We start from the raw sequence: 9,808 nt of genomic DNA, 5'->3' as shown, positions 1-9,808 counted from the left end.
TTAGTTTGTTTCACTTAGTTTTATGTTTTTCTTAGATTTGAAGTGTGAAGATGAAGAAAGAAGAAAAAAGAGCATTTTTAGCGATTGAAATGAGTTTGGCGTGCTGGAAGCAGAGGCTGTTTGTGCGGATCAGCCAACTTTACGGATTAAACTGTACTTCCTCAGAATGAACCAGCTGTTCAGTCTTATACCATTGGAAAGATATGAAAGTTAGCTTTCAAAAGAATTTTACGGTTCGTGATTCCGAGTTTCCTAGAAGACGTTATAGTGGTTTTTGTACCAGACGTCCGCCAGCAAGGTTTTACGCGGGATTTGCAAAGAGATTTCAGATTTACAAAGTTTAATTAAAGGAAACAAGCAGAGAGAAAAAAAAGAGGAAGCTTTTAGAAAAGTTAAGGACTATTCTAAACGGTGCATAGTTAATACTAGATAGTTTTTGCCCGTGCGTTGCTGCGGGATGACAAATTGTGTGTAAAATTTGTTTCAAAGATATAAAAGATTGTATGACAGAAAATACTGAATAAATCTTTATATACGAAAGATTTGATTGATACAATCTATATACAAAAGATGATGTGCATGTGAAAAAAGATTAATCTTACTTACATTCCTGCATTCTTACATTTTTCGAACTCACCTACTTTAACTCCTGCACACTCAACAGGCACGAACCTTCATCTTTCTTGTTGGATTAAAAGCTCGCAAATCGCAGAGTTGAAACCATTTTCATTCAGTTACAAAGTTGTAGAATCAAAATATCAATTTTATCAATTTGCGGAAGCACAAATATGCAGATTAAATTGCATGTAAAGAAATGTGTAAATAGAAAAGTATCAAATTGCAAAAGAAATGTTAACACAACACCACTAAAATAATAAGAAATCTCAAATAATAAAATCTACCAACTATCATACATATGATTTTTTAAAATGGATACTTGTAATAGATAACTTATAGCTTTCACTTGCTTGTCGTTAATGAGATACAAAACACGGCCAACAAAAGTACACTAAGCAAATACCAAAAGAAAGATTAAGCTCCCAATCAAGTATTTAAATGAAAGAGATGTAGAGGTGGTCAAATAACTAAAAAACATCAATGCTTCAAACTAATAACTATCACAAAATTACTCCACTCAAAGTACCCTAAATAACATATCATGGCCATCCCGCCATGATTATCTGAGAATATATTATTGGTTACTGTTGAAAATATACTGCATTATCTTGAATTGAAAGCACAAACAATGAAGGATGCACATGAGCAACACACAATTTCTTTGCAAAACAATTTTATAATGCTATAATGTTGAATTGGAAATTCAGAATGAACTTCATTAGTTCAATTTGCAAAATTCAAGAATTTAATTACATCAAGACAAATAAGCCAAATTCTCTCAAATTAAAATGCATAAAATGAAAAAGAACATTAAACTATGCCTTGCCAAACCAATTTTTCAGATGTCTCAGTGTTAATTTGAAACTAATAATTATTTAATTAGAAACTGCAGTCATTGGCATGTAAATTGTTTAACCTTGAGGCTTGTGAAAACCAAAAATGCTGGGGGGACTAATTGTTGCAACAGACTGGAACAGAAGTTTTTTGCAGTGTCAGTCATAGTGAAATTATTATCTCTTTTCTCTTGAATCAATATTATAGCATAGGCATAAGAACTCGAAAAAATGAAACCTTTTGCAGTGTCAGTCATATTATGCCCAGGTTTTTTTTTTGGGCATTCTAATTAATCATTATTTAACTGAAGAATACAATTCATAGAACAATAATTAGTATATAAAAAGAAAGCAGTAATGTAAAAGTCATGGGGCTACCTGAATTCTGCGGGCTGAGGACGATAGCTTAATGACACCAAGTTCCATTTTATGTCACAGTTGGAACTGAATTCAAGACTCTTCTGGGTTCCTATTAACAAACATAACATGGTGGACCAAATTAAAAACAGTTTTAAATGGAAAATTATAATCTGAGTTGCCTTAATTCTTTTTGTAAGAATTCTCATAACCCTGAACAAATAGAAAAGTTTACTGCAAGCTTGGAGCTAATCGGGTCAAATTCTCCTTCCTCTGCAAACACAAAAACCAAAATTTGAAGCCGAAAACTATTTTAAAAATATATATAATTGTTGTTTTGCTAAAGTGACCTTTTCTTAAAAAAAAATGACTCAATATATTTTTTGCTCTATCATGGTCATCAGTTTAGGTAGCAATCATTTATCCTAATTCATTTTCAAATTAGGCTACGAATTCAAAATACAAAACATGAAAATCCAAATTAAACGGAAAATTCAAAATTCACAATGCCAAAACCTAAATTAAACACAAAATTAAGGTGCTTTCAGAGACATAAGCATAAGAACTCAAAAAAATGAAACCTTTTGAAAGCGTAGAAAGAGAAAGGAAATACAATTTAGGGTAAAGTTTGAAAGTTTACCAAGAGGGGTTTAGGAGGAGGTGCAGAGAGGAGTAGATCAAAGATACCGTTATCACCGTTGCATCTTGCAGGTTTTGTTATCTATTACAACCCTGAAACAAAACAACTTCGGACAAATGGATGTAAATTTGAAGAAGGAATATGGTAAATAATTGAGGTGGCTTTGAGGAATTTAAGGTATGATTTTTGCACATACCTTGGTGGGTTCACTATTTGGATGAGTTTCTTGTACTCAACATCCATGTCATGTGAAAAGCTCATGTTAACTTCTGCAGAAAGCCACCAAAAAATGAGACATAAAATTAGCCAAAAATGTTGGAGAGAATAATATAAAAAAAAAAAAACGAATGGAGAGATGAACAAAACGATTGTAACCAACCAGGAAAATATAATTTTAAATCCCAGGAAAACCATCATTTCAATCATTTTCCAGTCTCCCTCAAAAAAAAAATATCATTTTCCAGTCTTTCAATAGGGATTACACAGAAAATATAACTAAAAATCCCAACTTTCTCAGAAAACTACTACAATTTTTTCAAATTTCCATCACCAACACTGAAAAATGAAAATCACGAAGCAACGAAGAAGCGAGCAAACTACAGAATTCAAAGAACCAAACATGCCAGAACTGAAACATTAAAAATAGCACTTACCCATTTGAAAGATAAAAAATCTCAGATATCAGTATATTAGTACTCCCTGCAAAACACCAAAATCAGAAAATTAGAAAAATCTAATTTGATATCATTGTATCTTAAGAAACCGCCAAATTTCCAATCAAAGAAAAAGTGCTAAAAGAAACCCAGTAAGACTAAGAGAACGATAATCAACCATAACAATTATAGTTGTTAACAATAAATGTAAAAACCCAGAACCATTAACCCTCATTAAAACTATGAACTATTGTCCTTATTACTATGTATTTAACCAGATCGCAAACAATCTCATTAGATCTCATGATATCATGAGGGGGCATAAACACATGCAATTATCAAGAAGTTAATTCTCTAATTTCTAATCACACATTCCAAACATAAACAACGGAGTGCAAGGGATAAGAACATATTGGACTGATGTACGGAATAGCTAATGTGATGAAAATGCTCATGCCTCACCAACAGCGCTCCAACTCCTGAAAAATCATAGACTCGTCTACGAATAAACCCACACGCAAAATCTGGTTTTACCAGGCAAACCGTGGACAACCCATTGCAATTTACTGCAAAACAAAATTGTTAGTATATCCAAAACACGGTTAAAACCCACAAATCCATCACCAAAACAAATAATTTCCCTAACAAAATTAATCAAATTAACAACTTTTTCAACCTGATATATAGATACACAACGACATGTATAAACATATCAGAGATATAGAGAGAGGTAGAGGTAGAGAGAGACCTGATGGTGTTGATGAACACTGGAGAGTGAGAAAAGCAGAGGACAACTGGAGGTTGCTAAAAGAGATTAAGTACAGTGACAAATTAAATATTTGGCTTCTGGGTATTTGAGAATAAGTGAGATTTAGTTACCTGTGTAAGGAGAGATCGGGAAATACTCTGAAACCCTTGCATCAGCAATTGCAAGATCAGGAAAAAAAACCTTGGAAACCAATTTTATGACCTTCCACAAAGCGCCGAGAAATCTAGGTTTACAGGGATGCAAAAATCATCTGAAAACAGAGAACCCAAACAAAATCTCAAATTACAAAAAAAAAAAAAAAAAAAAAAAAGAAAAGGAAAACCACGATCACAAAACCCCATATTTGAACAAAAGAAAACCCCAGATGTAAGATCCGAAGAACTCACAAAGAAACGCTATCCTTTATGGGTAAAATTTTTCTTCGAATCAAACCGAAAGCGTTTACTGGTTGGGTGGTATTTCTCGGCAAAACGGAGAAAGTGAAAGAGAGAAGTTGAGGTTTGAGAGCGAGAGATGGGTGAGAGAGAGAGAGAGAGGAACCTTCTTGCATGCTTGACAGAGAGCTCGGCTTTTTCATCCGTCTTTCCTTTCCGATGAGCAACACGTGTATAGGGATTCTGGAACCAAACGCATAGCCTGACTTTTCCATCGTATTGAAGCGGACTGACGCGTGGATCTCTGGGGCAAGTTTGCCATTTAACTGTACCGATGAGGGAAAAGAGCAGGAAAGAGAGGGCATTTCCGCCCTTTCACTGTTGGTGAACAGTACTCCTACTCACATGATGAACAGTGATTTTGGAACTGAGCTTTAGTATATATAGATATTTAATCGTTTAGTGTGCCACATCATCAATAAACTAATCCAAGTCAGAAGAGAAATTCAAGAGTCCCATTCAAGTAAGTATTCCAGCATTTTATTCAGGAATAAAGGAGGGTAGACCGGGGGGACTTTAGGAGCGGACAGATAGAGTTTTTGGGTTTTCGAAGGTGCAGAGAAGAGGTCGCAGCAAGGAGTGAAACAGAGTCGCCGATCATCTAGGCAATCCATCACCATCGTGTGGAAGTATTTTATGTTTTTCAGAATTTTAATTATGTTTTCAGATTTTATGAGTAACTAAACTTTTTTTCTAGGGTTAGGATGATGCCCTAGCATGGATGTTTATGGTTTTTAATGTTATTCATTGGATTTCCAGTTTCTTTTAGATGAATGCTTAATCACTGTTTGAATTGTTACTCTTTGTTTGAGTTCTTTGATTGATCACCTTAGGACTTTGCATCTAGTAAGATTGGAAGATGAATTTGAGGCTGAACTAGCAATATAATTCAATTAGCTTCTTGTGGTTAAGTGTGGTAAATTACATTATTGCTTGAAAAAGAATAATGGTTTGTTTGGGTCCTTTGTTTTCTCGAGCGTAAAGAGTCCTACTTGTTAAATTTATGCCTTAACCAGGATAGACTGCATGTTAGGATATACGACCTCTGTCTAAACTAGGAGAGAATCATTCACATAAGGAAAACTATGGTCTAAAGAATTGAAAGATCCATTGAATGCATTGAAACCTAAACTAGATTGCTTGTGGTTGATTCCGAATCCCTAGATTTTCATCACTTGCCTTAAAACACAACTGTTTCTTTTCTTTAATTTCAGTTTTTACTTAAGGTTCTATTTTTGTTCATTTATAAAATCATCACAACAAATTCTTTACATCTTTGATTGACTTATTAATTAAGATCGAGTCTAGTTCGTTGTTTGGGTTTGTGTGTCTTTAATATAATTAGATTTGGTTTAGTTTATCTAATTGGAGATTGAATTAGAATCCTCGTGGGAACGATACTTGGACTTGCAAAACGTTATATTACGACTATCTTGTGCATTTGCAAGTTTACACCACCCCCAAGATAGAGTATACTCCCGTCTTAGCACGCAGAGGAGCATGCACTCTCGATTAGGCTCACAGACAAGCATAAACTCACGGTTGGGACCATACTCCGACAATCAACATGAGCAACCTTCCAGGCGAAGTGTTCATTCGAGGCTAGGTCCGCAAGAAGCTTCCTCCACCTCACATCGGAATAGGCAACACAAATGACGGACAGAAGCAGTCATTCAATCCAGCTCAAGTTCAACTAGCAGTATACGAGGAAATCACTCCCCTACCAGGAACATACCACATGCACCGTAACTACTCATAGATAAGCCAAACATATAGAAGAACAGCCTGGACTGACAGGTCAAGATAGGGGGCAGCCGAGAGCTATGATACCCCAACAAAGGCAAATTCAAGAAGAAGTAGTGAGGCTCTTGATCCAGCGATTGTGTGATTTCCAACGCAACTAGGTCACCGATGAGGCGTTACGACGAGACATGACTAACATAAGCAGGTCACTCTTTATGGACGAGATCGAGCAGGCATAGCCTCTATGCAAGTTCAGCATGCAACATTTCACATCCTTCAAAAGAGATGGACATCCGAAGAGACACTTGAAGCACTATTGAAACACGATGGTCCTTTATCGGAATAACGATGCCCTTATGTGCAAGATATTCACCACCACTTTGCAAGGCGAGGCACAAGATTGGTTCCACACCTTGCCGCCACAGTCCATTCGGAGTTTCAATGATCTTTCTTTGGTTTTCACCAAAGAATATTCGTCATACCGCTCGATCAAGAAGAAGTCTGACCATTTGTTCAACATGAAGAAGAACCTAAATGAGTCATTCCACAACTACGTGAAGGTTCAAAGCAGAGAAAGCAAAGATAGTCGGATGCGATGACTTGATAACGAGTGTAGCCTTCCAAAAAGGATTCCTAGAAGATAACCCACTATTAGGAGAATTGATCATGAAAGAAAATCTAACTCTGGCAGACTCTTTCGTTCTGGTAGAGAAGCATGCATTTTGGGATGAGGCTCGGCGAGCAAAACGAAAGCAGGCAGGAGGCCAAATCATCCGTATATCAAGAGCAAACCATGGTTCAAGCAGCTAAAGTAATCAAAGGGATATACTTCAAAGTTGGACCACACCAAGTATTGCGTATTCCATCGAGGTCCCGGTCACCCAACTAATGACTGCTACACTTGGAAGAACTACCTAGAGAAGCTTATGAACAAAGGCAAAGTCGACAGATACTTAAACAAGCCGGCTGCGCAGCCTAGAAAGAATATGAATGTCGACGAAGAATCGCTCAACAAGACGATTTGGATTAACGACATCTTCGTCAAATATGAGCACTTGGGGGCCACCAGCAATTCAAAGAAGAGGAAGATCCAACAGGCTCTACTAGTCTCGCAGGTCTAGGCAATCAATACCCAACCTAGACTCATCATTGGCTTCACCGAGTAGGATGCCGAAGGAGCTGATTTCTCGCATGACGACGCACTAGTAGTATCTGTCCAACTGCTCATGCTATAGTCGACAAGTTGACAGAATGATGGTTGATAAAGGAAGTGTAGTCAACCTACTTCAGCTTTCAGTAATTCAGATGATAGGCCTGGAAAACACAATCATACGCTGAGAGGAAGTACTCATCAGATTCAATAAACATACCTTGACTTCTATCGGCCACATCACACTTGACGTGAAAACACCGCCAGTTGTCTCAAAGCAAACATTCAAGATAGTAAGCGACCTGTATCCCTACAATGGGATTCTAGGGCGACTTTGGTTGATAAAGCTGGACGTCGTCACTTCCGTTAAGTACCAAAAAATTTGATTCTGCATCCTGGGAGAAGAAGTCGGAGAAATCAAGTTTGACCAGGTCGTATCTCGACGATGCACTGTGCAAGTATTGAAAGAGTCAAGAAAGAAGACCTTTACCCCCGTAGAGGCTACTGATGTCCAAATTGTTAGAAATGTGCCCTAAAGCCAATCATATGATGATACTGTACGGACATTTCACATGTTAAACTAATCTAGTTTAATATAAAGGGAAAAGATTATTGTTTAAAGCCATCTCATATAAATGTTATATGCTTAAACAATAAGTTCAAGGAATATGTAATTGGGAGAATGTAATCTAAAGAAGTTAGATTCATGAGACCATTATCTTTCGTATACATATCCTAAACGTTCCTGATCATAGGATTGCCAATTGGGTATTGACAGTCTGTTAAGATCAGTTCGTGCTATGTCTTTTCTTAGGGAAAGTAACTGGTCTCGAGTTATTAGTGTGACTGGCACCAAGACAAGCACGTAGGTGCTCAATAGAGAATGAGTCCACTAAACGCGATCAACAAGGAGTTCTCATACTCATTTCACATGAGAACTCATGGTTGGGATAATGCAAAGTAGTCATTTAACCTGAAGCATCATAGTTGTCTTCTGGTTAGGTCATTGATCTTTGACTATGTTAAAGTCACTTATTCATAGGATGTCCACGGTATAGTTGGGGTTAAGCCACTTAACTATGGAGACAAGTGAATATGCAACAAGGGATCTTTAACCTTCAAATTGTTTGAGGAAGAATACTCTATGATATGATTAAGAATCTCTGGCCAGAGTATGAAGGAGATTTTGGAAGTCATTCCAAATCACATTCAAGGTAATCATATAAGTAAGAGAATCACATTGGATAGTAGACATGAATAAACTATAAAACCAAACAATGTGGTCAAGAGTATTGTATTAGAGAAAGACCGTATTGCATTGTAATCCTAAACTGAATAGGTTCTCCACCTCTTCTGATTAGCTTGGGTAGCCATGACATACTGCTAGGTGTCACTCATGGTTTGTGGAAGCCCTAAAGGTGTATAATCACTAAAGGGAAAATTGAAAGTAAGTTTCAATTCACAATCGATTTGAAGAGTTCTAATCACCCATTACCTCTCTAAAATGAACCTAATAGATCGTACACCGAATAAGGTAGAGATTGAAGAAACAACGGAGATGAGTAAGGATAGTTAAATGGTTTAATGATTTATGGCTAGGATTAATTAATATGTTAATTAATCAAGCGAATAAGTTAATTATAGACCTCGGGTTAGTTTTGGGCTGCAAGGCCTAATGGGATTTGAATATCAAGTCCAATAACTTAAGTTGTATGACAACTTGAAGCACAAAGGGCCTCAAAGCCCAAAGAACCCAATATGGCCGGCCATAATAGTGAGGGGTAGTGAACTTGGCTAAATTGCAAGTTTGCCACTCCATGTGAGGTGGTATAAAGACAACTTTATAGCCATTTCATCTTTAGGGTTTTCTTGAGGAAATTGGAGATAACATAAGCTCTCATTTTCTCTCTAAGAGGCCGGCCACCCAAAATGAACATAGCTAGCAATCTTCCTTCCTCTAGGACGCTCATCTATTCATCATTGCTCTCTTTGGTGTGGAGACTTAGAGGTTCTCTATTTTGGGAACTTGGAGAATCCATTCATCCATCCTCTTCCAAGAAATCCATGGAGCAAGAAGTAAGTAATATTTCTTAACTCACTTTGTTTTTTAGTTGAGTCTTGGTTCACCATAACTACTAGGCTTTGAATTTCATAGGTTAAGTTTTGTTTTTAAGTGTATACAAGCATGATTCTGCCTTTTAATTGTTAATTGCATGCATAGATATTGCTCAACTTAACTAGTTTTCACATATATTTCCTTCACAAAGAGACAATGAAGCTACCAAATAGCAATTACACCAAGCGAGTCAAGAAGATGATGTCCAAACCAATGCGCCAGCATACGAGACAGGATGGAAACCCGAAGAGGACGCCGAACACATCATTCTTGATCCCCAGCTGCCGGAGAAGAAAGAGAATGGAAAATAGAGGGTTTGAGTAGACTACATATACCTCAACAAAGCATGCCCAAATGATCCTTATCCATTTCCCCGAATCAATCTATTAGTATATTCAACTTCTGGGAATCAGCTGCTTAATTCTTGGACGCATACTCCAGCTACAACGAAATAGCCATGTACAAGCCTGATAAGAAACTGTGTTCGTGATTAAC

At 36.9% G+C, this 9,808-nt stretch overlaps 1 long non-coding RNA gene across 5 annotated transcripts; it reads right to left on the bottom strand.

Moving 5' to 3' along the window:
* Positions 1-514: 514 nt before the first annotated feature.
* Positions 515-4,483, bottom strand: LOC103443731 (uncharacterized). Of its 5 annotated transcripts, none has more exons than XR_011583044.1 (8): positions 4,257-4,443; positions 3,981-4,120; positions 3,850-3,895; positions 3,564-3,667; positions 3,102-3,147; positions 2,645-2,717; positions 2,449-2,554; positions 515-1,920 (listed from the first exon to the last, which is right to left on the bottom strand). It is a non-coding gene; the product is annotated as an uncharacterized lncRNA (long non-coding RNA). The 5 variants fall into 5 exon arrangements; XR_011583045.1 differs by having other exon boundaries at positions 1,636-1,920; positions 3,850-3,905; XR_011583047.1 differs by having other exon boundaries at positions 1,636-1,920; positions 3,559-3,667.
* Positions 4,484-9,808: the final 5,325 nt, after the last annotated feature.

The sequence above is a fragment of the Malus domestica genome, chromosome 07, assembly GCF_042453785.1.
Source record: "Malus domestica chromosome 07, GDT2T_hap1".
Lineage (NCBI taxonomy): Eukaryota > Viridiplantae > Streptophyta > Magnoliopsida > Rosales > Rosaceae > Malus > Malus domestica.
This window is presented reverse-complemented; position numbering and strand designations above follow the sequence as displayed.